General features: G+C 49.7%; 18 non-coding genes and 10 pseudogenes across 18 annotated transcripts; all 28 read right to left on the reverse strand.

The window, feature by feature from the left end:
• Positions 1–1,060: 1,060 nt before the first annotated feature.
• On the reverse strand, positions 1,061–1,201 carry LOC141135040 (U4 spliceosomal RNA). The gene has a single exon (XR_012243343.1). It is a non-coding gene; the product is annotated as a U4 spliceosomal RNA (small nuclear RNA).
• Positions 1,202–2,481: 1,280 nt separating this feature from the next.
• Positions 2,482–2,603, reverse strand: LOC141135560 (U4 spliceosomal RNA; annotated as a pseudogene).
• Positions 2,604–3,736: 1,133 nt separating this feature from the next.
• Positions 3,737–3,801, reverse strand: LOC141135327 (U4 spliceosomal RNA; annotated as a pseudogene).
• Positions 3,802–5,081: 1,280 nt separating this feature from the next.
• LOC141135561 (U4 spliceosomal RNA) lies at positions 5,082–5,203 on the reverse strand (annotated as a pseudogene).
• A 1,126-nt stretch (positions 5,204–6,329) lies between these two features.
• LOC141135707 (U4 spliceosomal RNA) lies at positions 6,330–6,394 on the reverse strand (annotated as a pseudogene).
• A 559-nt stretch (positions 6,395–6,953) lies between these two features.
• On the reverse strand, positions 6,954–7,026 carry TRNAK-UUU (transfer RNA lysine (anticodon UUU)). Its single transcript has one exon. It is a non-coding gene; the product is annotated as a tRNA-Lys (tRNA).
• A 641-nt stretch (positions 7,027–7,667) lies between these two features.
• Positions 7,668–7,808, reverse strand: LOC141135041 (U4 spliceosomal RNA). The gene has a single exon (XR_012243344.1). It is a non-coding gene; the product is annotated as a U4 spliceosomal RNA (small nuclear RNA).
• Positions 7,809–8,374: 566 nt separating this feature from the next.
• TRNAK-UUU (transfer RNA lysine (anticodon UUU)) lies at positions 8,375–8,447 on the reverse strand. The gene has a single exon. It is a non-coding gene; the product is annotated as a tRNA-Lys (tRNA).
• A 641-nt stretch (positions 8,448–9,088) lies between these two features.
• On the reverse strand, positions 9,089–9,210 carry LOC141135562 (U4 spliceosomal RNA; annotated as a pseudogene).
• Positions 9,211–10,342: 1,132 nt separating this feature from the next.
• LOC141135702 (U4 spliceosomal RNA) lies at positions 10,343–10,407 on the reverse strand (annotated as a pseudogene).
• A 566-nt stretch (positions 10,408–10,973) lies between these two features.
• On the reverse strand, positions 10,974–11,046 carry TRNAK-UUU (transfer RNA lysine (anticodon UUU)). The gene has a single exon. It is a non-coding gene; the product is annotated as a tRNA-Lys (tRNA).
• Positions 11,047–11,687: 641 nt separating this feature from the next.
• Positions 11,688–11,828, reverse strand: LOC141135042 (U4 spliceosomal RNA). The gene has a single exon (XR_012243345.1). It is a non-coding gene; the product is annotated as a U4 spliceosomal RNA (small nuclear RNA).
• A 559-nt stretch (positions 11,829–12,387) lies between these two features.
• TRNAK-UUU (transfer RNA lysine (anticodon UUU)) lies at positions 12,388–12,460 on the reverse strand. The gene has a single exon. It is a non-coding gene; the product is annotated as a tRNA-Lys (tRNA).
• Positions 12,461–13,101: 641 nt separating this feature from the next.
• LOC141135682 (U4 spliceosomal RNA) lies at positions 13,102–13,225 on the reverse strand (annotated as a pseudogene).
• Positions 13,226–14,358: 1,133 nt separating this feature from the next.
• LOC141135328 (U4 spliceosomal RNA) lies at positions 14,359–14,423 on the reverse strand (annotated as a pseudogene).
• A 559-nt stretch (positions 14,424–14,982) lies between these two features.
• TRNAK-UUU (transfer RNA lysine (anticodon UUU)) lies at positions 14,983–15,055 on the reverse strand. Its single transcript has one exon. It is a non-coding gene; the product is annotated as a tRNA-Lys (tRNA).
• Positions 15,056–15,696: 641 nt separating this feature from the next.
• LOC141135563 (U4 spliceosomal RNA) lies at positions 15,697–15,818 on the reverse strand (annotated as a pseudogene).
• A 1,132-nt stretch (positions 15,819–16,950) lies between these two features.
• Positions 16,951–17,015, reverse strand: LOC141135703 (U4 spliceosomal RNA; annotated as a pseudogene).
• Positions 17,016–17,581: 566 nt separating this feature from the next.
• Positions 17,582–17,654, reverse strand: TRNAK-UUU (transfer RNA lysine (anticodon UUU)). The gene has a single exon. It is a non-coding gene; the product is annotated as a tRNA-Lys (tRNA).
• Positions 17,655–18,295: 641 nt separating this feature from the next.
• LOC141135043 (U4 spliceosomal RNA) lies at positions 18,296–18,436 on the reverse strand. The gene has a single exon (XR_012243346.1). It is a non-coding gene; the product is annotated as a U4 spliceosomal RNA (small nuclear RNA).
• A 559-nt stretch (positions 18,437–18,995) lies between these two features.
• On the reverse strand, positions 18,996–19,068 carry TRNAK-UUU (transfer RNA lysine (anticodon UUU)). Its single transcript has one exon. It is a non-coding gene; the product is annotated as a tRNA-Lys (tRNA).
• A 641-nt stretch (positions 19,069–19,709) lies between these two features.
• On the reverse strand, positions 19,710–19,850 carry LOC141135044 (U4 spliceosomal RNA). Its single transcript, XR_012243347.1, has one exon. It is a non-coding gene; the product is annotated as a U4 spliceosomal RNA (small nuclear RNA).
• A 566-nt stretch (positions 19,851–20,416) lies between these two features.
• Positions 20,417–20,489, reverse strand: TRNAK-UUU (transfer RNA lysine (anticodon UUU)). Its single transcript has one exon. It is a non-coding gene; the product is annotated as a tRNA-Lys (tRNA).
• A 641-nt stretch (positions 20,490–21,130) lies between these two features.
• LOC141135045 (U4 spliceosomal RNA) lies at positions 21,131–21,271 on the reverse strand. Its single transcript, XR_012243348.1, has one exon. It is a non-coding gene; the product is annotated as a U4 spliceosomal RNA (small nuclear RNA).
• A 1,279-nt stretch (positions 21,272–22,550) lies between these two features.
• LOC141135046 (U4 spliceosomal RNA) lies at positions 22,551–22,691 on the reverse strand. Its single transcript, XR_012243349.1, has one exon. It is a non-coding gene; the product is annotated as a U4 spliceosomal RNA (small nuclear RNA).
• Positions 22,692–23,970: 1,279 nt separating this feature from the next.
• Positions 23,971–24,111, reverse strand: LOC141135048 (U4 spliceosomal RNA). The gene has a single exon (XR_012243350.1). It is a non-coding gene; the product is annotated as a U4 spliceosomal RNA (small nuclear RNA).
• Positions 24,112–24,670: 559 nt separating this feature from the next.
• Positions 24,671–24,743, reverse strand: TRNAK-UUU (transfer RNA lysine (anticodon UUU)). The gene has a single exon. It is a non-coding gene; the product is annotated as a tRNA-Lys (tRNA).
• Positions 24,744–25,384: 641 nt separating this feature from the next.
• LOC141135049 (U4 spliceosomal RNA) lies at positions 25,385–25,525 on the reverse strand. Its single transcript, XR_012243351.1, has one exon. It is a non-coding gene; the product is annotated as a U4 spliceosomal RNA (small nuclear RNA).
• Between the last annotated feature and the right edge of the window lie 889 nt (positions 25,526–26,414).

The following is a 26,414-nucleotide window of genomic DNA, read 5'->3' on the forward strand; positions in this document are numbered from 1 at the left end:
TGCGTTTCTCCCACAGCAGTCCTGAAAGGCCACTGGGAGCGTATGTGTTTGAACAGCTATGCTGCTGAGAAAAGACCAAGGTGGAAGGATTTGGGGCCTTAGTTGAAAGTTCGCTAGATAACATGCCTGAACTGGAGCCCAGGTAAGCTGCCATAGACAAGGGTTGTTGGGAAACAGTTGGTCAAGCAATCACCTTCAGCCACCTTTATTTCTGGCAGATTCCAGGAGCCTAGAAAGGGGGAAGTTAGGACATTTCATCTCTCTGAGCCAGTGAGCATTCCCGGCAGATGTGCATAAAGACTGCCCTATTGGCAGCTCAAAGGCCTCATAGGTAAGTGAAAGGCACCGCCCGAACAGGGACTTGAACCCTGGACCCTCAGATTAAAAGTCCGATGCTCTACCGACTGAGCTATCCGGGCTCTCAAAGCTCCTCCTCCATAGTGGTCCAAGCTGCTTGAATCTTGACATGTATGGTGGAAAAAGACCATTCAGCCAAGGGGACCGGGTGCCTGAAAGCACAAGTATTTGGCTTGCCCAGGCTGGCCAATCGTCCTCTCCCGTTTAATTTTCTAGGACAGGTTGAAGATAAAAGGGAGAATCTAACCTGCAACCATGCAGATAGGGTCCAGTCCGGTACAGGTGGAGAACGCCTAAAGTTTCTGCCTTAGTTTTACCTACAGTTCAATGCTCTTTGACCGGAAACAAGGGCCTTGCAAAAAGACACCGCCCGAAAGGCTTCCTTAACCCTGGACCAACACGCTTCCAGTATTCTTAATCAGTGACTGGGTTACAAATAAAGACAGTTCACCTTGAGCCTCATGTTGCCAGGTCCAGCAGAAGAAACCCAGGCAAAAAAACGAGGTAGAGTCCACTCTGGATTACAGGCAAATGAAGAACGAGCGGCGCGTGCCAATCACTGATTGTTCTACCCAGGCTGCGTGATGACACAAAAGCTCTCTATGGTGTCAATGGGCCCGTGACTCACTTTCTCAACTCTAACGCATCTCAGTCTGCATGTAAGAAGCCGTCACTTATCTGCTGTTGAAAACACATTGCTCAGTCTCCTCAGAGACTCTCAAAAATTGCCAGTGCTGACTGTATTTCAAGTCATCGTGGCGGGGTATTGGGAAAAGTTTTCAATTAGCAATAATCACGCCTCAGTTGAACCTCATTGGCTATGATACTGCCACTGCGCAAAGCTAACCGAATCAGTGCCTGCCAACATCTGCCCTTCCTTGGAGGAGAAATTGACATTGAGGAGAGACACATAAGTGTCATCCAGTGGGCCGCTGAGCATTCTGGGACTTGGCATGTTAATGAGACAGGGACGATGCCTAAGTGGGCATTGTTTACCCACTGAATAGTGTTAGCATTTGAAAGAACTAAGGAGAATCTAAAGGGACAGGGGCCTAGATGTCAGATGCGTTTCTCCCACAGCAGTCCTGAAAGGCCACTGGGAGCGTATGTGTTTGAACAGCTATGCTGCTGAGAAAAGACCAAGGTGGAAGGATTTGGGGCCTTTGTTGAAAGTTCGCTAGATAACATGCCTGAACTGGAGCCCAGGTAAGCTGCCATAGACAAGGGTTGTTGGGAAACAGTTGGTCAAGCAATCACCTTCAGCCACCTTTATTTCTGGCAGATTCCAGGAGCCTAGAAAGGGGGAAGTTAGGGCATTTCATCTCTCTGAGCCAGTGAGCATTCCCGGCAGATGTGCATAAAGACTGCCCTATTGGCAGCTCAAAGGCCTCATAGGTAAGTGAAAGGCACCGCCCAAACAGGGACTTGAACCCTGGACCCTCAGATTAAAAGTCTGATGCTCTACCGACTGAGCTATCCGGGCTCTCAAAGCTTCTCCTCCATAGCGGTCCAAGCTGCTTGAATCTTGACATGTATGGTGGAAAAAGACCATTCAGCCAAGGGGACCGGGTGCCTGAAAGCACAAGTATTTGGCTTGCCCAGGCTGGCCAATCGTCCTCTCCCGTTTAATTTTCTAGGACAGGTTGAAGATAAAAGGGAGAATCTAACCTGCAACCATGCAGATAGGGTCCAGTCCGGTACAGGTGGAGAACGCCTAAAGTTTCTGCCTTAGTTTTACCTACAGTTCAATGCTCTTTGACCGGAAACAAGGGCCTTGCAAAAAGACACCGCCCGAAAGGCTTCCTTAACCCTGGACCAACACGCTTCCAGTATTCTTAATCAGTGACTGGGTTACAAATAAAGACAGTTCACCTTGAGCCTCATGTTGCCAGGTCCAGCAGAAGAAACCCAGGCAAAAAAACGAGGTAGAGTCCACTCTGGATTACAGGCAAGTGAAGAACGAGCGGCGCGTGCCAATCACTGATTGTTCTACCCAGGCTGCGTGATGACACAAAAGCTCTCTATGGTGTCAATGGGCCCGTGACTCACTTTCTCAACTCTAACGCATCTCAGTCTGCATGTAAGAAGCCGTCACTTATCTGCTGTTGAAAACACATTGCTCAGTCTCCTCAGAGACTCTCAAAAATTGCCAGTGCTGACTGTATTTCAAGTCATCGTGGCGGGGTATTGGGAAAAGTTTTCAATTAGCAATAATCACTCTATCGAAAAGCCAGTGGCGTGCAAAACACACCTCAAAAACTTCCACCCGGTGCCAAAAAAAAGTGCCCACACATAGAGAGTGAAACACAAAAACGTGCAACGGGTGTACAGAGTCCTCCACTAGGGAAGGACCTTACCCTGATCCCCCGGGGCGTTAGGCTCCAGACAGGGACTGAGGTACTCAGACAAAGGGTCCATCCGGCTGAAACCAGGTGGACCCCCACAACTGGAAGGACTGCCGAAGCAGACCAACCCAAGTACAGTGGGGCTCTCCCAAAGAGAGACCCCTCAAAGGAGAGGGCAAACCAAGCCAAAAGGCCTATGTCCACCCCCTCCCAAGACTTTCAGAGTAGGCCCGAGGACCTACACCCTACTCGCCACACAGTGACAAAACGTGTATACAAAGACAACCAAAAAAAAGACAAAAAGGTGACAAACAGGGGTAAAAGAAAGAGTGGGGAAGATAGTGAGATGGGAGAGTGAAAGTGGCCATTGTGCTAAACAATGGCCGGCCCTCCGGCCAGGCATAAAAATTTCCCCTGGTCCTGGCCAAAAGGCCCGGCCCAAGAGGCAGGTGCGAAAAACGTGTGTTGTGGTGAAGTGACCATGGTGCCATAAAATCAAGTGCTTTCACACCGTGACTATACGGCACCCCTGAACTGCCACTTCAGGGGCACATTCACCACTGGCTTTTCGAAAAAGCCCTGACCACCCAGCCCAGACCACAACAGACCCCACCACAGACAGGAAGGATATGGAGATCAGGAAGTCGGAAAGAGCCCTTTACCATCAGGCTCTGCCGTCACTCCCATCACTCCTCCTAATTACATTCGGGAAGTACTTGCCACTCCCTCCCCCCCTTGCAAGGCAGGAGTAAGCGTTCTCTCCCAAATAACTGTCTGGAGCTAGATCCGCCCCAATCCAGGCCAGAAGGCCAGGGTCCCGACTCTCTGGTTCAGACCCCGTGGTTCTCCATCCCCATCAGAAGGCTTCCCTTTCGGCTACAAACCGCTCCAGGTCACCTTCACTCCAGCAGGTTTTGCATAGCAACCGCAATCCCATCTCTATTTCGCCATAGATCAGGGACAGAAGCAAGCGCCACCTCCTGGAAACTGATAAGAATAGATACTACACTTGATCTTCGCCAAAAGGCCGAGAAGCAATTAGCAATAATCACGCCTCAGTTGAACCTCATTGGCTATGATACTGCCACTGCGCAAAGCTAACCAAATCAGTGCCTGCCAACATCTGCCCTTCCTTGGAGGAGAAATTGACATTGAGGAGAGACACATAAGTGTCATCCAGTGGGCCGCTGAGCATTCTGGGACTTGGCATGTTAATGAGACAGGGACGATGCCTAAGTGGGCATTGTTTACCCACTGAATAGTGTTAGCATTTGAAAGAACTAAGGAGAATCTAAAGGGACAGGGCCCTAGATGTCAGATGCGTTTCTCCCACAGCAGTCCTGAAAGGCCACTGGGAGCGTATGTGTTTGAACAGCTATGCTGCTGAGAAAAGACCAAGGTGGAAGGATTTGGGGCCTTTGTTGAAAGTTCGCTAGATAACATGCCTGAACTGGAGCCCAGGTAAGCTGCCATAGACAAGGGTTGTTGGGAAACAGTTGGTCAAGCAATCACCTTCAGCCACCTTTATTTCTGGCAGATTCCAGGAGCCTAGAAAGGGGGAAGTTAGGGCATTTCATCTCTCTGAGCCAGTGAGCATTCCCGGCAGATGTGCATAAAGACTGCCCTATTGGCAGCTCAAAGGCCTCATAGGTAAGTGAAAGGCACCGCCCAAACAGGGACTTGAACCCTGGACCCTCAGATTAAAAGTCTGATGCTCTACCGACTGAGCTATCCGGGCTCTCAAAGCTCCTCCTCCATAGCGGTCCAAGCTGCTTGAATCTTGACATGTATGGTGGAAAAAGACCATTCAGCCAAGGGGACCGGGTGCCTGAAAGCACAAGTATTTGGCTTGCCCAGGCTGGCCAATCGTCCTCTCCCGTTTAATTTTCTAGGACAGGTTGAAGATAAAAGGGAGAATCTAACCTGCAACCATGCAGATAGGGTCCAGTCCGGTACAGGTGGAGAACGCCTAAAGTTTCTGCCTTAGTTTTACCTACAGTTCAATGCTCTTTGACCGGAAACAAGGGCCTTGCAAAAAGACACCGCCCGAAAGGCTTCCTTAACCCTGGACCAACACGCTTCCAGTATTCTTAATCAGTGACTGGGTTACAAATAAAGACAGTTCACCTTGAGCCTCATGTTGCCAGGTCCAGCAGAAGAAACCCAGGCAAAAAAACGAGGTAGAGTGCACTCTGGATTACAGGCAAGTGAAGAACGAGCGGCGCGTGCCAATCACTGATTGTTCTACCCAGGCTGCGTGATGACACAAAAGCTCTCTATGGTGTCAATGGGCCCGTGACTCACTTTCTCAACTCTAACGCATCTCAGTCTGCATGTAAGAAGCCGTCACTTATCTGCTGTTGAAAACACATTGCTCAGTCTCCTCAGAGACTCTCAAAAATTGCCAGTGCTGACTGTATTTCAAGTCATCGTGGCGGGGTATTGGGAAAAGTTTTCAATTAGCAATAATCACTCTATCGAAAAGCCAGTGGCGTGCAAAACACACCTCAAAAACTTCCACCCGGTGCCAAAAAAAAGTGCCCACACATAGAGAGTGAAACACAAAAAAGTGCAACGGGTGTACAGAGTCCTCCACTAGGGAAGGACCTTACCCTGATCCCCCGGGGCGTTAGGCTCCAGACAGGGACTGAGGTGCTCAGACAAAGGGTCCATCTGGCCGAAACCAGGTGGACCCCCACAACTGGAAGGTCTGCCGAAGCAGACCGACCCAAGCACAGTGGGGCTCCCCCGAAGGGAGACCCCTCAAAGGAGAGGGCGATCCAAGCCAAAAGGCCTATGTCCACCCCCTCCCAAGACTTTCAGAGTAGGCCCGAGGACCCACACCCTACTCGCCACACAGTGACAAAACGTGTATACAAAGACAACCAAAAAAAAGACAAAAAGGTGACAAACAGGGGTAAAAGAAAGAGTGGGGAAGATAGTGAGATGGGAGAGTGAAAGTGGCCATTGTGCTATACAATGGCCGGCCCTCCGGCCAGGCATAAAAATTTCCCCTGGTCCTGGCCAAAAGGCCCGGCCCAAGAGGCAGGTGCGAAAAACGTGTGTTGTGGTGAAGTGACCATGGTGCCATAAAATCAAGTGCTTTCACACCGTGACTATACGGCACCCCTGAACTGCCACTTCAGGGGCACATTCACCACTGGCTTTTCGAAAAAGCCCCGACCCCCCAGCCCAGACCACAGCAGACCCCACCACAGGCAGAAAGGATATGGAGATCAGGAAGCCGGAAAGAGTCCTTTATCAGGCTCTGCCGTCGCTCCCGTCACTCCCTCCTAATTACATTTGGGAAGTACTAACCACTCCCCCCCTGTAAGAGGGAAGTAAGCGTTCTCTCCCGAATAACTGTCTGGAGCTAGATCCGCCCCAATCCAAGCCAGAAGGCCAGGGTCCCAACCCTCTGGTTCAGACCCCGTGGTTCGCCATCCCCATCAGAAGGCTTCCCTTTCGGCTACAAACCGCTCCAGGTCACCTTCACTCCAGCAGGTTTTGCATAGCAACCGCAATCCCATCTCTATTTCGCCATAGATCAGGGACAGAAGCAAGCGCCACCTCCTAGAAACTGATAAGAACAGATACTACACTTGATCTTCGCCAAAAGGCCGAGAAGCAATTAGCAATAATCACTCCTCAGTTGAACCTCATTGGCTATGATACTGCCACTGCGCAAAGCTAACCAAATCAGTGCCTGCCAACATCTGCCCTTCCTTGGAGGAGAAATTGACATTGAGGAGAGACACATAAGTGTCATCCAGTGGGCCGCTGAGCATTCTGGGACTTGGCATGTTAATGAGACAGGGACGATGCCTAAGTGGGCATTGTTTACCCACTGAATAGTGTTAGCATTTGAAAGAACTAAGGAGAATCTAAAGGGACAGGGCCCTAGATGTCAGATGCGTTTCTCCCACAGCAGTCCTGAAAGGCCACTGGGAGCGTATGTGTTTGAACAGCTATGCTGCTGAGAAAAGACCAAGGTGGAAGGATTTGGGGCCTTTGTTGAAAGTTCGCTAGATAACATGCCTGAACTGGAGCCCAGGTAAGCTGCCATAGACAAGGGTTGTTGGGAAACAGTTGGTCAAGCAATCACCTTCAGCCACCTTTATTTCTGGCAGATTCCAGGAAAGGGGGAAGTTAGGACATTTCATCTCTCTGAGCCAGTGAGCATTCCCGGCAGATGTGCATAAAGACTGCCCTATTGGCAGCTCAAAGGCCTCATAGGTAAGTGAAAGGCACCGCCCGAACAGGGACTTGAACCCTGGACCCTCAGATTAAAAGTCTGATGCTCTACCGACTGAGCTATCCGGGCTCTCAAAGCTCCTCCTCCATAGCGGTCCAAGCTGCTTGAATCTTGACATGTATGGTGGAAAAAGACCATTCAGCCAAGGGGACCGGGTGCCTGAAAGCACAAGTATTTGGCTTGCCCAGGCTGGCCAATCGTCCTCTCCCGTTTAATTTTCTAGGACAGGTTGAAGATAAAAGGGAGAATCTAACCTGCAACCATGCAGATAGGGTCCAGTCCGGTACAGGTGGAGAACGCCTAAAGTTTCTGCCTTAGTTTTACCTACAGTTCAATGCTCTTTGACCGGAAACAAGGGCCTTGCAAAAAGACACCGCCCGAAAGGCTTCCTTAACCCTGGACCAACACGCTTCCAGTATTCTTAATCAGTGACTGGGTTACAAATAAAGACAGTTCACCTTGAGCCTCATGTTGCCAGGTCCAGCAGAAGAAACCCAGGCAAAAAAACGAGGTAGAGTCCACTCTGGATTACAGGCAAATGAAGAACGAGCGGCGCGTGCCAATCACTGATTGTTCTACCCAGGCTGCGTGATGACACAAAAGCTCTCTATGGTGTCAATGGGCCCGTGACTCACTTTCTCAACTCTAACGCATCTCAGTCTGCATGTAAGAAGCCGTCACTTATCTGCTGTTGAAAACACATTGCTCAGTCTCCTCAGAGACTCTCAAAAATTGCCAGTGCTGACTGTATTTCAAGTCATCGTGGCGGGGTATTGGGAAAAGTTTTCAATTAGCAATAATCACGCCTCAGTTGAACCTCATTGGCTATGATACTGCCACTGCGCAAAGCTAACCAAATCAGTGCCTGCCAACATCTGCCCTTCCTTGGAGGAGAAATTGACATTGAGGAGAGACACATAAGTGTCATCCAGTGGGCCGCTGAGCATTCTGGGACTTGGCATGTTAATGAGACAGGGACGATGCCTAAGTGGGCATTGTTTACCCACTGAATAGTGTTAGCATTTGAAAGAACTAAGGAGAATCTAAAGGGACAGGGCCCTAGATGTCAGATGCGTTTCTCCCACAGCAGTCCTGAAAGGCCACTGGGAGCGTATGTGTTTGAACAGCTATGCTGCTGAGAAAAGACCAAGGTGGAAGGATTTGGGGCCTTTGTTGAAAGTTCGCTAGATAACATGCCTGAACTGGAGCCCAGGTAAGCTGCCATAGACAAGGGTTGTTGGGAAACAGTTGGTCAAGCAATCACCTTCAGCCACCTTTATTTCTGGCAGATTCCAGGAGCCTAGAAAGGGGGAAGTTAGGGCATTTCATCTCTCTGAGCCAGTGAGCATTCCCGGCAGATGTGCATAAAGACTGCCCTATTGGCAGCTCAAAGGCCTCATAGGTAAGTGAAAGGCACCGCCCGAACAGGGACTTGAACCCTGGACCCTCAGATTAAAAGTCTGATGCTCTACCGACTGAGCTATCCGGGCTCTCAAAGCTCCTCCTCCATAGCGGTCCAAGCTGCTTGAATCTTGACATGTATGGTGGAAAAAGACCATTCAGCCAAGGGGACCGGGTGCCTGAAAGCACAAGTATTTGGCTTGCCCAGGCTGGCCAATCGTTCTCTCCCGTTTAATTTTCTAGGACAGGTTGAAGATAAAAGGGAGAATCTAACCTGCAACCATGCAGATAGGGTCCAGTCCGGTACAGGTGGAGAACGCCTAAAGTTTCTGCCTTAGTTTTACCTACAGTTCAATGCTCTTTGACCGGAAACAAGGGCCTTGCAAAAAGACACCGCCCGAAAGGCTTCCTTAACCCTGGACCAACACGCTTCCAGTATTCTTAATCAGTGACTGGGTTACAAATAAAGACAGTTCACCTTGAGCCTCATGTTGCCAGGTCCAGCAGAAGAAACCCAGGCAAAAAAACGAGGTAGAGTCCACTCTGGATTACAGGCAAGTGAAGAACGAGCGGCGCGTGCCAATCACTGATTGTTCTACCCAGGCTGCGTGATGACACAAAAGCTCTCTATGGTGTCAATGGGCCCGTGACTCACTTTCTCAACTCTAACGCATCTCAGTCTGCATGTAAGAAGCCGTCACTTATCTGCTGTTGAAAACACATTGCTCAGTCTCCTCAGAGACTCTCAAAAATTGCCAGTGCTGACTGTATTTCAAGTCATCGTGGCGGGGTATTGGGAAAAGTTTTCAATTAGCAATAATCACTCTATCGAAAAGCCAGTGGCGTGCAAAACACACCTCAAAAACTTCCACCCGGTGCCAAAAAAAAGTGCCCACACATAGAGAGTGAAACACAAAAACGTGCAACGGGTGTACAGAGTCCTCCACTAGGGAAGGACCTTACCCTGATCCCCCGGGGCGTTAGGCTCCAGACAGGGACTGAGGTACTCAGACAAAGGGTCCATCCGGCCGAAACCAGGCGGACCCCCACAACTGGAAGGACTGCCGAAGCAGACCAACCCAAGTACAGTGGGGCTCTCCCGAAGAGAGACCCCTCAAAGGAGAGGGCGAACCAAGCCAAAAGGCCTATGTCCACCCCCTCCCAAGACTTTCAGAGTAGGCCCGAGGACCCACACCCTACTCGCCACACAGTGACAAAACGTGTATACAAAGACAACCAAAAAAAAGACAAAAAGGTGACAAACAGGGGTAAAAGAAAGAGTGGGGAAGATAGTGAGATGGGAGAGTGAAATGGCCATTGTGCTATACAATGGCCGGCCCTCCGGCCAGGCATAAAAATTTCCCCTGGTCCTGGCCAAAAGGCCCGGCCCAAGAGGCAGGTGCGAAAAACGTGTGTTGTGGTGAAGTGACCATGGTGCCATAAAATCAAGTGCTTTCACACCGTGACTATACGGCACCCCTGAACTGCCACTTCAGGAGCACATTCACCACTGGCTTTTCGAAAAAGCCCTGACCACCCAGCCCAGACCACAGCAGACCCCACCACAGACAGGAAGGATATGGAGATCAGGAAGCCGGAAAGAGCCCTTTACCATCAGGCTCTGCCGTCGCTCCCATCACTCCTCCTAATTACATTCGGGAAGTACTTGCCACTCCCTCCCCCCCTTGCAAGGCAGGAGTAAGCGTTCTCTCCCAAATAACTGCCTGGAGCTAGATCCGCCCCAATCCAGGCCAGAAGGCCAGGGTCCCGACCCTCTGGTTCAGACCCCGTGGTTCTCCATCCCCATCAGAAGGCTTCCCTTTCGGCTACAAACCGCTCCAGGTCACCTTCACTCCAGCAGGTTTTGCATAGCAACCGCAATCCCATCTCTATTTCGCCATAGATCAGGGACGGAAGCAAGCGCCACCTCCTGGAAACTGATAAGAATAGATACTACACTTGATCTTCGCCAAAAGGCCGAGAAGCAATTAGCAATAATCACTCCTCAGTTGAACCTCATTGGCTATGATACTGCCACTGCGCAAAGCTAACCAAATCAGTGCCTGCCAACATCTGCCCTTCCTTGGAGGAGAAATTGACATTGAGGAGAGACACATAAGTGTCATCCAGTGGGCCGCTGAGCATTCTGGGACTTAGCATGTTAATGAGACAGGGACGATGCCTAAGTGGGCATTGTTTACCCACTGAATAGTGTTAGCATTTGAAAGAACTAAGGAGAATCTAAAGGGACAGGGCCCTAGATGTCAGATGCGTTTCTCCCACAGCAGTCCTGAAAGGCCACTGGGAGCGTATGTGTTTGAACAGCTATGCTGCTGAGAAAAGACCAAGGTGGAAGGATTTGGGGCCTTTGTTGAAAGTTCGCTAGATAACATGCCTGAACTGGAGCCCAGGTAAGCTGCCATAGACAAGGGTTGTTGGGAAACAGTTGGTCAAGCAATCACCTTCAGCCACCTTTATTTCTGGCAGATTCCAGGAGCCTAGAAAGGGGGAAGTTAGGGCATTTCATCTCTCTGAGCCAGTGAGCATTCCCGGCAGATGTGCATAAAGACTGCCCTATTGGCAGCTCAAAGGCCTCATAGGTAAGTGAAAGGCACCGCCCGAACAGGGACTTGAACCCTGGACCCTCAGATTAAAAGTCTGATGCTCTACCGACTGAGCTATCCGGGCTCTCAAAGCTCCTCCTCCATAGCGGTCCAAGCTGCTTGAATCTTGACATGTATGGTGTAAAAAGACCATTCAGCCAAGGGGACCGGGTGCCTGAAAGCACAAGTATTTGGCTTGCCCAGGCTGGCCAATCGTCCTCTCCCGTTTAATTTTCTAGGACAGGTTGAAGATAAAAGGGAGAATCTAACCTGCAACCATGCAGATAGGGTCCAGTCCGGTACAGGTGGAGAACGCCTAAAGTTTCTGCCTTAGTTTTACCTACAGTTCAATGCTCTTTGACCGGAAACAAGGGCCTTGCAAAAAGACACCGCCCGAAAGGCTTCCTTAACCCTGGACCAACACGCTTCCAGTATTCTTAATCAGTGACTGGGTTACAAATAAAGACAGTTCACCTTGAGCCTCATGTTGCCAGGTCCAGCAGAAGAAACCCAGGCAAAAAAACGAGGTAGAGTCCACTCTGGATTACAGGCAAGTGAAGAACGAGCGGCGCATGCCAATCACTGATTGTTCTACCCAGGCTGCGTGATGACACAAAAGCTCTCTATGGTGTCAATGGGCCCGTGACTCACTTTCTCAACTCTAACGCATCTCAGTCTGCATGTAAGAAGCCGTCACTTATCTGCTGTTGAAAACACATTGCTCAGTCTCCTCAGAGACTCTCAAAAATTGCCAGTGCTGACTGTATTTCAAGTCATCGTGGCGGGGTATTGGGAAAAGTTTTCAATTAGCAATAATCACGCCTCAGTTGAACCTCATTGGCTATGATACTGCCACTGCGCAAAGCTAACCAAATCAGTGCCTGCCAACATCTGCCCTTCCTTGGAGGAGAAATTGACATTGAGGAGAGACACATAAGTGTCATCCAGTGGGCCGCTGAGCATTCTGGGACTTGGCATGTTAATGAGACAGGGACGATGCCTAAGTGGGCATTGTTTACCCACTGAATAGTGTTAGCATTTGAAAGAACTAAGGAGAATCTAAAGGGACAGGGCCCTAGATGTCAGATGCGTTTCTCCCACAGCAGTCCTGAAAGGCCACTGGGAGCGTATGTGTTTGAACAGCTATGCTGCTGAGAAAAGACCAAGGTGGAAGGATTTGGGGCCTTTGTTGAAAGTTCGCTAGATAACATGCCTGAACTGGAGCCCAGGTAAGCTGCCATAGACAAGGGTTGTTGGGAAACAGTTGGTCAAGCAATCACCTTCAGCCACCTTTATTTCTGGCAGATTCCAGGAAAGGGGGAAGTTAGGACATTTCATCTCTCTGAGCCAGTGAGCATTCCCGGCAGATGTGCATAAAGACTGCCCTATTGGCAGCTCAAAGGCCTCATAGGTAAGTGAAAGGCACCGCCCGAACAGGGACTTGAACCCTGGACCCTCAGATTAAAAGTCTGATGCTCTACCGACTGAGCTATCCGGGCTCTCAAAGCTCCTCCTCCATAGCGGTCCAAGCTGCTTGAATCTTGACATGTATGGTGGAAAAAGACCATTCAGCCAAGGGGACCGGGTGCCTGAAAGCACAAGTATTTGGCTTGCCCAGGCTGGCCAATCGTCCTCTCCCGTTTAATTTTCTAGGACAGGTTGAAGATAAAAGGGAGAATCTAACCTGCAACCATGCAGATAGGGTCCAGTCCGGTACAGGTGGAGAACGCCTAAAGTTTCTGCCTTAGTTTTACCTACAGTTCAATGCTCTTTGACCGGAAACAAGGGCCTTGCAAAAAGACACCGCCCGAAAGGCTTCCTTAACCCTGGACCAACACGCTTCCAGTATTCTTAATCAGTGACTGGGTTACAAATAAAGACAGTTCACCTTGAGCCTCATGTTGCCAGGTCCAGCAGAAGAAACCCAGGCAAAAAAACGAGGTAGAGTCCACTCTGGATTACAGGCAAGTGAAGAACGAGCGGCGCGTGCCAATCACTGATTGTTCTACCCAGGCTGCGTGATGACACAAAAGCTCTCTATGGTGTCAATGGGCCCGTGACTCACTTTCTCAACTCTAACGCATCTCAGTCTGCATGTAAGAAGCCGTCACTTATCTGCTGTTGAAAACACATTGCTCAGTCTCCTCAGAGACTCTCAAAAATTGCCAGTGCTGACTGTATTTCAAGTCATCGTGGCGGGGTATTGGGAAAAGTTTTCAATTAGCAATAATCACTCTCTATCGAAAAGCCAGTGGCGTGCAAAACACACCTCAAAAACTTCCACCCGGTGCCAAAAAAAAGTGCCCACACATAGAGAGTGAAACACAAAAACGTGCAACGGGTGTACAGAGTCCTCCACTAGGGAAGGACCTTACCCTGATCCCCCGGGGCGTTAGGCTCCAGACAGGGACTGAGGTACTCAGACAAAGGGTCCATCCGGCCGAAACCAGGCGGACCCCCACAACTGGAAGGACTGCCGAAGCAGACCAACCCAAGTACAGTGGGGCTCTCCCGAAGAGAGACCCCTCAAAGGAGAGGGCGAACCAAGCCAAAAGGCCTATGTCCACCCCCTCCCAAGACTTTCAGAGTAGGCCCGAGGACCCACACCCTACTCGCCACACAGTGACAAAACGTGTATACAAAGACAACCAAAAAAAAGACAAAAAGGTGACAAACAGGGGTAAAAGAAAGAGTGGGGAAGATAGTGAGATGGGAGAGTGAAAGTGGCCATTGTGCTATACAATGGCCGGCCCTCCGGCCAGGCATAAAAATTTCCCCTGGTCCTGGCCAAAAGGCCCGGCCCAAGAGGCAGGTGCGAAAAACGTGTGTTGTGGTGAAGTGACCATGGTGCCATAAAATCAAGTGCTTTCACACCGTGACTATATGGCACCCCTGAACTGCCACTTCAGGGGCACATTCACCACTGGCTTTTCGAAAAAGTCCTGACCACCCAGCCCAGACCACAGCAGACCCCACCACAGACAGGAAGGATATGGAGATCAGGAAGCCGGAAAGAGCCCTTTACCATCAGGCTCTGCCGTCGCTCCCATCACTCCTCCTAATTACATTCGGGAAGTACTTGCCACTCCCTCCCCCACCTGCAAGGCAGGAGTAAGCGTTCTCTCCCAAATAACTGTCTGGAGCTAGATCCGCCCCAATCCAGGCCAGAAGACCAGGGTCCCGACCCTCTGGTTCAGACCCCGTGGTTCTCCATCCCCATCAGAAGGCTTCCTTTTCGGCTACAAACCGCTCCAGGTCACCTTCACTCCAGCAGGTTTTGCATAGCAACCGCAATCCCATCTCTATTTCGCCATAGATCAGGGACGGAAGCAAGCGCCACCTCCTGGAAACTGATAAGAATAGATACTACACTTGATCTTCGCCAAAAGGCCGAGAAGCAATTAGCAATAATCACGCCTCAGTTGAACCTCATTGGCTATGATACTGCCACTGCGCAAAGCTAACCAAATCAGTGCCTGCCAACATCTGCCCTTCCTTGGAGGAGAAATTGACATTGAGGAGAGACACATAAGTGTCATCCAGTGGGCCGCTGAGCATTCTGGGACTTGGCATGTTAATGAGACAGGGACGATGCCTAAGTGGGCATTGTTTACCCACTGAATAGTGTTAGCATTTGAAAGAACTAAGGAGAATCTAAAGGGACAGGGCCCTAGATGTCAGATGCGTTTCTCCCACAGCAGTCCTGAAAGGCCACTGGGAGCGTATGTGTTTGAACAGCTATGCTGCTGAGAAAAGACCAAGGTGGAAGGATTTGGGGCCTTTGTTGAAAGTTCGCTAGATAACATGCCTGAACTGGAGCCCAGGTAAGCTGCCATAGACAAGGGTTGTTGGGAAACAGTTGGTCAAGCAATCACCTTCAGCCACCTTTATTTCTGGCAGATTCCAGGAAAGGGGGAAGTTAGGACATTTCATCTCTCTGAGCCAGTGAGCATTCCCGGCAGATGTGCATAAAGACTGCCCTATTGGCAGCTCAAAGGCCTCATAGGTAAGTGAAAGGCACCGCCCGAACAGGGACTTGAACCCTGGACCCTCAGATTAAAAGTCTGATGCTCTACCGACTGAGCTATCCGGGCTCTCAAAGCTCCTCCTCCATAGCGGTCCAAGCTGCTTGAATCTTGACATGTATGGTGGAAAAAGACCATTCAGCCAAGGGGACCGGGTGCCTGAAAGCACAAGTATTTGGCTTGCCCAGGCTGGCCAATCGTCCTCTCCCGTTTAATTTTCTAGGACAGGTTGAAGATAAAAGGGAGAATCTAACCTGCAACCATGCAGATAGGGTCCAGTCCGGTACAGGTGGAGAACGCCTAAAGTTTCTGCCTTAGTTTTACCTACAGTTCAATGCTCTTTGACCGGAAACAAGGGCCTTGCAAAAAGACACCGCCCGAAAGGCTTCCTTAACCCTGGACCAACACGCTTCCAGTATTCTTAATCAGTGACTGGGTTACAAATAAAGACAGTTCACCTTGAGCCTCATGTTGCCAGGTCCAGCAGAAGAAACCCAGGCAAAAAAACGAGGTAGAGTCCACTCTGGATTACAGGCAAATGAAGAACGAGCGGCGCGTGCCAATCACTGATTGTTCTACCCAGGCTGCGTGATGACACAAAAGCTCTCTATGGTGTCAATGGGCCCGTGACTCACTTTCTCAACTCTAACGCATCTCAGTCTGCATGTAAGAAGCCGTCACTTATCTGCTGTTGAAAACACATTGCTCAGTCTCCTCAGAGACTCTCAAAAATTGCCAGTGCTGACTGTATTTCAAGTCATCGTGGCGGGGTATTGGGAAAAGTTTTCAATTAGCAATAATCACTCTATCGAAAAGCCAGTGGCGTGCAAAACACACCTCAAAAACTTCCACCCGGTGCCAAAAAAAAGTGCCCACACATAGAGAGTGAAACACAAAAACGTGCAACGGGTGTACAGAGTCCTCCACTAGGGAAGGACCTTACCCTGATCCCCCGGGGCGTTAGGCTCCAGACAGGGACTGAGGTACTCAGACAAAGGGTCCATCCGGCCGAAACCAGGCGGACCCCCACAACTGGAAGGACTGCCGAAGCAGACCAACCCAAGTACAGTGGGGCTCTCCCGAAGAGAGACCCCTCAAAGGAGAGGGCGAACCAAGCCAAAAGGCCTATGTCCACCCCCTCCCAAGACTTTCAGAGTAGGCCCGAGGACCCACACCCTACTCGCCACACAGTGACAAAACGTGTATACAAAGACAACCAAAAAAAAGACAAAAAGGTGACAAACAGGGGTAAAAGAAAGAGTGGGGAAGATAGTGAGATGGGAGAGTGAAATGGCCATTGTGCTATACAATGGCCGGCCCTCCGGCCAGGCATAAAAATTTCCCCTGGTCCTGGCCAAAAGGCCCGGCCCAAGAGGCAGGTGCGAAAAACGTGTGTTGTGGTGAAGTGACCATGGTGCCATAAAATCAAGTGCTTTCACACCGTGACTATACGGCACCCCTGAACTGCCACTTCAGGAGCACATTCACCACTGGCTTTTCGAAAAAGCCCTGACCACCCAGCCCAGACCACAGCAGACCCCACCACAGACAGGAAGGATATGGAGATCAGGAAGCCGGAAAGAGCCCTTTACCATCAGGCTCTGCCGTCGCTCCCATCACTCCTCCTAATTACATTCGGGAAGTACTTGCCACTCCCTCCCCCCCTTGCAAGGCAGGAGTAAGCGTTCTCTCCCAAATAACTGCCTGGAGCTAGATCCGCCCCAATCCAGGCCAGAAGGCCAGGGTCCCGACCCTCTGGTTCAGACCCCGTGGTTCTCCATCCCCATCAGAAGGCTTCCCTTTCGGCTACAAACCGCTCCAGGTCACCTTCACTCCAGCAGGTTTTGCATAGCAACCGCAATCCCATCTCTATTTCGCCATAGATCAGGGACGGAAGCAAGCGCCACCTCCTGGAAACTGATAAGAATAGATACTACACTTGATCTTCGCCAAAAGGCCGAGAAGCAATTAGCAATAATCACTCCTCAGTTGAACCTCATTGGCTATGATACTGCCACTGCGCAAAGCTAACCAAATCAGTGCCTGCCAACATCTGCCCTTCCTTGGAGGAGAAATTGACATTGAGGAGAGACACATAAGTGTCATCCAGTGGGCCGCTGAGCATTCTGGGACTTAGCATGTTAATGAGACAGGGACGATGCCTAAGTGGGCATTGTTTACCCACTGAATAGTGTTAGCATTTGAAAGAACTAAGGAGAATCTAAAGGGACAGGGCCCTAGATGTCAGATGCGTTTCTCCCACAGCAGTCCTGAAAGGCCACTGGGAGCGTATGTGTTTGAACAGCTATGCTGCTGAGAAAAGACCAAGGTGGAAGGATTTGGGGCCTTTGTTGAAAGTTCGCTAGATAACATGCCTGAACTGGAGCCCAGGTAAGCTGCCATAGACAAGGGTTGTTGGGAAACAGTTGGTCAAGCAATCACCTTCAGCCACCTTTATTTCTGGCAGATTCCAGGAGCCTAGAAAGGGGGAAGTTAGGGCATTTCATCTCTCTGAGCCAGTGAGCATTCCCGGCAGATGTGCATAAAGACTGCCCTATTGGCAGCTCAAAGGCCTCATAGGTAAGTGAAAGGCACCGCCCGAACAGGGACTTGAACCCTGGACCCTCAGATTAAAAGTCTGATGCTCTACCGACTGAGCTATCCGGGCTCTCAAAGCTCCTCCTCCATAGCGGTCCAAGCTGCTTGAATCTTGACATGTATGGTGTAAAAAGACCATTCAGCCAAGGGGACCGGGTGCCTGAAAGCACAAGTATTTGGCTTGCCCAGGCTGGCCAATCGTCCTCTCCCGTTTAATTTTCTAGGACAGGTTGAAGATAAAAGGGAGAATCTAACCTGCAACCATGCAGATAGGGTCCAGTCCGGTACAGGTGGAGAACGCCTAAAGTTTCTGCCTTAGTTTTACCTACAGTTCAATGCTCTTTGACCGGAAACAAGGGCCTTGCAAAAAGACACCGCCCGAAAGGCTTCCTTAACCCTGGACCAACACGCTTCCAGTATTCTTAATCAGTGACTGGGTTACAAATAAAGACAGTTCACCTTGAGCCTCATGTTGCCAGGTCCAGCAGAAGAAACCCAGGCAAAAAAACGAGGTAGAGTCCACTCTGGATTACAGGCAAGTGAAGAACGAGCGGCGCATGCCAATCACTGATTGTTCTACCCAGGCTGCGTGATGACACAAAAGCTCTCTATGGTGTCAATGGGCCCGTGACTCACTTTCTCAACTCTAACGCATCTCAGTCTGCATGTAAGAAGCCGTCACTTATCTGCTGTTGAAAACACATTGCTCAGTCTCCTCAGAGACTCTCAAAAATTGCCAGTGCTGACTGTATTTCAAGTCATCGTGGCGGGGTATTGGGAAAAGTTTTCAATTAGCAATAATCACGCCTCAGTTGAACCTCATTGGCTATGATACTGCCACTGCGCAAAGCTAACCAAATCAGTGCCTGCCAACATCTGCCCTTCCTTGGAGGAGAAATTGACATTGAGGAGAGACACATAAGTGTCATCCAGTGGGCCGCTGAGCATTCTGGGACTTGGCATGTTAATGAGACAGGGACGATGCCTAAGTGGGCATTGTTTACCCACTGAATAGTGTTAGCATTTGAAAGAACTAAGGAGAATCTAAAGGGACAGGGCCCTAGATGTCAGATGCGTTTCTCCCACAGCAGTCCTGAAAGGCCACTGGGAGCGTATGTGTTTGAACAGCTATGCTGCTGAGAAAAGACCAAGGTGGAAGGATTTGGGGCCTTTGTTGAAAGTTCGCTAGATAACATGCCTGAACTGGAGCCCAGGTAAGCTGCCATAGACAAGGGTTGTTGGGAAACAGTTGGTCAAGCAATCACCTTCAGCCACCTTTATTTCTGGCAGATTCCAGGAAAGGGGGAAGTTAGGACATTTCATCTCTCTGAGCCAGTGAGCATTCCCGGCAGATGTGCATAAAGACTGCCCTATTGGCAGCTCAAAGGCCTCATAGGTAAGTGAAAGGCACCGCCCGAACAGGGACTTGAACCCTGGACCCTCAGATTAAAAGTCTGATGCTCTACCGACTGAGCTATCCGGGCTCTCAAAGCTCCTCCTCCATAGCGGTCCAAGCTGCTTGAATCTTGACATGTATGGTGGAAAAAGACCATTCAGCCAAGGGGACCGGGTGCCTGAAAGCACAAGTATTTGGCTTGCCCAGGCTGGCCAATCGTCCTCTCCCGTTTAATTTTCTAGGACAGGTTGAAGATAAAAGGGAGAATCTAACCTGCAACCATGCAGATAGGGTCCAGTCCGGTACAGGTGGAGAACGCCTAAAGTTTCTGCCTTAGTTTTACCTACAGTTCAATGCTCTTTGACCGGAAACAAGGGCCTTGCAAAAAGACACCGCCCGAAAGGCTTCCTTAACCCTGGACCAACACGCTTCCAGTATTCTTAATCAGTGACTGGGTTACAAATAAAGACAGTTCACCTTGAGCCTCATGTTGCCAGGTCCAGCAGAAGAAACCCAGGCAAAAAAACGAGGTAGAGTCCACTCTGGATTACAGGCAAATGAAGAACGAGCGGCGCGTGCCAATCACTGATTGTTCTACCCAGGCTGCGTGATGACACAAAAGCTCTCTATGGTGTCAATGGGCCCGTGACTCACTTTCTCAACTCTAACGCATCTCAGTCTGCATGTAAGAAGCCGTCACTTATCTGCTGTTGAAAACACATTGCTCAGTCTCCTCAGAGACTCTCAAAAATTGCCAGTGCTGACTGTATTTCAAGTCATCGTGGCGGGGTATTGGGAAAAGTTTTCAATTAGCAATAATCACGCCTCAGTTGAACCTCATTGGCTATGATACTGCCACTGCGCAAAGCTAACCAAATCAGTGCCTGCCAACATCTGCCCTTCCTTGGAGGAGAAATTGACATTGAGGAGAGACACATAAGTGTCATCCAGTGGGCCGCTGAGCATTCTGGGACTTGGCATGTTAATGAGACAGGGACGATGCCTAAGTGGGCATTGTTTACCCACTGAATAGTGTTAGCATTTGAAAGAACTAAGGAGAATCTAAAGGGACAGGGCCCTAGATGTCAGATGCGTTTCTCCCACAGCAGTCCTGAAAGGCCACTGGGAGCGTATGTGTTTGAACAGCTATGCTGCTGAGAAAAGACCAAGGTGGAAGGATTTGGGGCCTTTGTTGAAAGTTCGCTAGATAACATGCCTGAACTGGAGCCCAGGTAAGCTGCCATAGACAAGGGTTGTTGGGAAACAGTTGGTCAAGCAATCACCTTCAGCCACCTTTATTTCTGGCAGATTCCAGGAGCCTAGAAAGGGGGAAGTTAGGGCATTTCATCTCTCTGAGCCAGTGAGCATTCCCGGCAGATGTGCATAAAGACTGCCCTATTGGCAGCTCAAAGGCCTCATAGGTAAGTGAAAGGCACCGCCCGAACAGGGACTTGAACCCTGGACCCTCAGATTAAAAGTCTGATGCTCTACCGACTGAGCTATCCGGGCTCTCAAAGCTCCTCCTCCATAGCGGTCCAAGCTGCTTGAATCTTGACATGTATGGTGGAAAAAGACCATTCAGCCAAGGGGACCGGGTGCCTGAAAGCACAAGTATTTGGCTTGCCCAGGCTGGCCAATCGTCCTCTCCCGTTTAATTTTCTAGGACAGGTTGAAGATAAAAGGGAGAATCTAACCTGCAACCATGCAGATAGGGTCCAGTCCGGTACAGGTGGAGAACGCCTAAAGTTTCTGCCTTAGTTTTACCTACAGTTCAATGCTCTTTGACCGGAAACAAGGGCCTTGCAAAAAGACACCGCCCGAAAGGCTTCCTTAACCCTGGACCAACACGCTTCCAGTATTCTTAATCAGTGACTGGGTTACAAATAAAGACAGTTCACCTTGAGCCTCATGTTGCCAGGTCCAGCAGAAGAAACCCAGGCAAAAAAACGAGGTAGAGTCCACTCTGGATTACAGGCAAGTGAAGAACGAGCGGCGCGTGCCAATCACTGATTGTTCTACCCAGGCTGCGTGATGACACAAAAGCTCTCTATGGTGTCAATGGGCCCGTGACTCACTTTCTCAACTCTAACGCATCTCAGTCTGCATGTAAGAAGCCGTCACTTATCTGCTGTTGAAAACACATTGCTCAGTCTCCTCAGAGACTCTCAAAAATTGCCAGTGCTGACTGTATTTCAAGTCATCGTGGCGGGGTATTGGGAAAAGTTTTCAATTAGCAATAATCACGCCTCAGTTGAACCTCATTGGCTATGATACTGCCACTGCGCAAAGCTAACCAAATCAGTGCCTGCCAACATCTGCCCTTCCTTGGAGGAGAAATTGACATTGAGGAGAGACACATAAGTGTCATCCAGTGGGCCGCTGAGCATTCTGGGACTTGGCATGTTAATGAGACAGGGACGATGCCTAAGTGGGCATTGTTTACCCACTGAATAGTGTTAGCATTTGAAAGAACTAAGGAGAATCTAAAGGGACAGGGCCCTAGATGTCAGATGCGTTTCTCCCACAGCAGTCCTGAAAGGCCACTGGGAGCGTATGTGTTTGAACAGCTATGCTGCTGAGAAAAGACCAAGGTGGAAGGATTTGGGGCCTTTGTTGAAAGTTCGCTAGATAACATGCCTGAACTGGAGCCCAGGTAAGCTGCCATAGACAAGGGTTGTTGGGAAACAGTTGGTCAAGCAATCACCTTCAGCCACCTTTATTTCTGGCAGATTCCAGGAGCCTAGAAAGGGGGAAGTTAGGGCATTTCATCTCTCTGAGCCAGTGAGCATTCCCGGCAGATGTGCATAAAGACTGCCCTATTGGCAGCTCAAATCCTCATAGGTAAGTGAAAGGCACCGCCCAAACAGGGACTTGAACCCTGGACCCTCAGATTAAAAGTCTGATGCTCTACCGACTGAGCTATCCGGGCTCTCAAAGCTCCTCCTCCATAGCGGTCCAAGCTGCTTGAATCTTGACATGTATGGTGGAAAAAGACCATTCAGCCAAGGGGACCGGGTGCCTGAAAGCACAAGTATTTGGCTTGCCCAGGCTGGCCAATCGTCCTCTCCCGTTTAATTTTCTAGGACAGGTTGAAGATAAAAGGGAGAATCTAACCTGCAACCATGCAGATAGGGTCCAGTCCGGTACAGGTGGAGAACGCCTAAAGTTTCTGCCTTAGTTTTACCTACAGTTCAATGCTCTTTGACCGGAAACAAGGGCCTTGCAAAAAGACACCGCCCGAAAGGCTTCCTTAACCCTGGACCAACACGCTTCCAGTATTCTTAATCAGTGACTGGGTTACAAATAAAGACAGTTCACCTTGAGCCTCATGTTGCCAGGTCCAGCAGAAGAAACCCAGGCAAAAAAACGAGGTAGAGTCCACTCTGGATTACAGGCAAGTGAAGAACGAGCGGCGCGTGCCAATCACTGATTGTTCTACCCAGGCTGCGTGATGACACAAAAGCTCTCTATGGTGTCAATGGGCCCGTGACTCACTTTCTCAACTCTAACGCATCTCAGTCTGCATGTAAGAAGCCGTCACTTATCTGCTGTTGAAAACACATTGCTCAGTCTCCTCAGAGACTCTCAAAAATTGCCAGTGCTGACTGTATTTCAAGTCATCGTGGCGGGGTATTGGGAAAAGTTTTCAATTAGCAATAATCACGCCTCAGTTGAACCTCATTGGCTATGATACTGCCACTGCGCAAAGCTAACCAAATCAGTGCCTGCCAACATCTGCCCTTCCTTGGAGGAGAAATTGACATTGAGGAGAGACACATAAGTGTCATCCAGTGGGCCGCTGAGCATTCTGGGACTTGGCATGTTAATGAGACAGGGACGATGCCTAAGTGGGCATTGTTTACCCACTGAATAGTGTTAGCATTTGAAAGAACTAAGGAGAATCTAAAGGGACAGGGCCCTAGATGTCAGATGCGTTTCTCCCACAGCAGTCCTGAAAGGCCACTGGGAGCGTATGTGTTTGAACAGCTATGCTGCTGAGAAAAGACCAAGGTGGAAGGATTTGGGGCCTTTGTTGAAAGTTCGCTAGATAACATGCCTGAACTGGAGCCCAGGTAAGCTGCCATAGACAAGGGTTGTTGGGAAACAGTTGGTCAAGCAATCACCTTCAGCCACCTTTATTTCTGGCAGATTCCAGGAGCCTAGAAAGGGGGAAGTTAGGGCATTTCATCTCTCTGAGCCAGTGAGCATTCCCGGCAGATGTGCATAAAGACTGCCCTATTGGCAGCTCAAATCCTCATAGGTAAGTGAAAGGCACCGCCCAAACAGGGACTTGAACCCTGGACCCTCAGATTAAAAGTCTGATGCTCTACCGACTGAGCTATCCGGGCTCTCAAAGCTCCTCCTCCATAGCGGTCCAAGCTGCTTGAATCTTGACATGTATGGTGGAAAAAGACCATTCAGCCAAGGGGACCGGGTGCCTGAAAGCACAAGTATTTGGCTTGCCCAGGCTGGCCAATCGTCCTCTCCCGTTTAATTTTCTAGGACAGGTTGAAGATAAAAGGGAGAATCTAACCTGCAACCATGCAGATAGGGTCCAGTCCGGTACAGGTGGAGAACGCCTAAAGTTTCTGCCTTAGTTTTACCTACAGTTCAATGCTCTTTGACCGGAAACAAGGGCCTTGCAAAAAGACACCGCCCGAAAGGCTTCCTTAACCCTGGACCAACACGCTTCCAGTATTCTTAATCAGTGACTGGGTTACAAATAAAGACAGTTCACCTTGAGCCTCATGTTGCCAGGTCCAGCAGAAGAAACCCAGGCAAAAAAACGAGGTAGAGTGCACTCTGGATTACAGGCAAGTGAAGAACGAGCGGCGCGTGCCAATCACTGATTGTTCTACCCAGGCTGCGTGATGACACAAAAGCTCTCTATGGTGTCAATGGGCCCGTGACTCACTTTCTCAACTCTAACGCATCTCAGTCTGCATGTAAGAAGCCGTCACTTATCTGCTGTTGAAAACACATTGCTCAGTCTCCTCAGAGACTCTCAAAAATTGCCAGTGCTGACTGTATTTCAAGTCATCGTGGCGGGGTATTGGGAAAAGTTTTCAATTAGCAATAATCACGCCTCAGTTGAACCTCATTGGCTATGATACTGCCACTGCGCAAAGCTAACCAAATCAGTGCCTGCCAACATCTGCCCTTCCTTGGAGGAGAAATTGACATTGAGGAGAGACACATAAGTGTCATCCAGTGGGCCGCTGAGCATTCTGGGACTTGGCATGTTAATGAGACAGGGACGATGCCTAAGTGGGCATTGTTTACCCACTGAATAGTGTTAGCATTTGAAAGAACTAAGGAGAATCTAAAGGGACAGGGCCCTAGATGTCAGATGCGTTTCTCCCACAGCAGTCCTGAAAGGCCACTGGGAGCGTATGTGTTTGAACAGCTATGCTGCTGAGAAAAGACCAAGGTGGAAGGATTTGGGGCCTTTGTTGAAAGTTCGCTAGATAACATGCCTGAACTGGAGCCCAGGTAAGCTGCCATAGACAAGGGTTGTTGGGAAACAGTTGGTCAAGCAATCACCTTCAGCCACCTTTATTTCTGGCAGATTCCAGGAAAGGGGGAAGTTAGGACATTTCATCTCTCTGAGCCTGTGAGCATTCCCGGCAGATGTGCATAAAGACTGCCCTATTGGCAGCTTAAAGGCCTCATAGGTAAGTGAAAGGCACCGCCCGAACAGGGACTTGAACCCTGGACCCTCAGATTAAAAGTCTGATGCTCTACCGACTGAGCTATCCGGGCTCTCAAAGCTCCTCCTCCATAGCGGTCCAAGCTGCTTGAATCTTGACATGTATGGTGGAAAAAGACCATTCAGCCAAGGGGACCGGGTGCCTGAAAGCACAAGTATTTGGCTTGCCCAGGCTGGCCAATCGTCCTCTCCCGTTTAATTTTCTAGGACAGGTTGAAGATAAAAGGGAGAATCTAACCTGCAACCATGCAGATAGGGTCCAGTCCGGTACAGGTGGAGAACGCCTAAAGTTTCTGCCTTAGTTTTACCTACAGTTCAATGCTCTTTGACCGGAAACAAGGGCCTTGCAAAAAGACACCGCCCGAAAGGCTTCCTTAACCCTGGACCAACACGCTTCCAGTATTCTTAATCAGTGACTGGGTTACAAATAAAGACAGTTCACCTTGAGCCTCATGTTGCCAGGTCCAGCAGAAGAAACCCAGGCAAAAAAACGAGGTAGAGTCCACTCTGGATTACAGGCAAGTGAAGAACGAGCGGCGCGTGCCAATCACTGATTGTTCTACCCAGGCTGCGTGATGACACAAAAGCTCTCTATGGTGTCAATGGGCCCGTGACTCACTTTCTCAACTCTAACGCATCTCAGTCTGCATGTAAGAAGCCGTCACTTATCTGCTGTTGAAAACACATTGCTCAGTCTCCTCAGAGACTCTCAAAAATTGCCAGTGCTGACTGTATTTCAAGTCATCGTGGCGGGGTATTGGGAAAAGTTTTCAATTAGCAATAATCACGCCTCAGTTGAACCTCATTGGCTATGATACTGCCACTGCGCAAAGCTAACCAAATCAGTGCCTGCCAACATCTGCCCTTCCTTGGAGGAGAAATTGACATTGAGGAGAGACACATAAGTGTCATCCAGTGGGCCGCTGAGCATTCTGGGACTTGGCATGTTAATGAGACAGGGACGATGCCTAAGTGGGCATTGTTTACCCACTGAATAGTGTTAGCATTTGAAAGAACTAAGGAGAATCTAAAGGGACAGGGCCCTAGATGTCAGATGCGTTTCTCCCACAGCAGTCCTGAAAGGCCACTGGGAGGGTATGTGTTTGAACAGCTATGCTGCTGAGAAAAGACCAAGGTGGAAGGATTTGGGGCCTTTGTTGAAAGTTCGCTAGATAACATGCCTGAACTGGAGCCCAGGTAAGCTGCCATAGACAAGGGTTGTTGGGAAACAGTTGGTCAAGCAATCACCTTCAGCCACCTTTATTTCTGGCAGATTCCAGGAGCCTAGAAAGGGGGAAGTTAGGGCATTTCATCTCTCTGAGCCAGTGAGCATTCCCGGCAGATGTGCATAAAGACTGCCCTATTGGCAGCTCAAAGGCCTCATAGGTAAGTGAAAGGCACCGCCCAAACAGGGACTTGAACCCTGGACCCTCAGATTAAAAGTCTGATGCTCTACCGACTGAGCTATCCGGGCTCTCAAAGCTCCTCCTCCATAGCGGTCCAAGCTGCTTGAATCTTGACATGTATGGTGGAAAAAGACCATTCAGCCAAGGGGACCGGGTGCCTGAAAGCACAAGTATTTGGCTTGCCCAGGCTGGCCAATCGTCCTCTCCCGTTTAATTTTCTAGGACAGGTTGAAGATAAAAGGGAGAATCTAACCTGCAACCATGCAGATAGGGTCCAGTCCGGTACAGGTGGAGAACGCCTAAAGTTTCTGCCTTAGT

The sequence above is a fragment of the Aquarana catesbeiana genome, linkage group LG03, assembly GCF_042186555.1.
Source record: "Aquarana catesbeiana isolate 2022-GZ linkage group LG03, ASM4218655v1, whole genome shotgun sequence".
Lineage (NCBI taxonomy): Eukaryota > Metazoa > Chordata > Amphibia > Anura > Ranidae > Aquarana > Aquarana catesbeiana.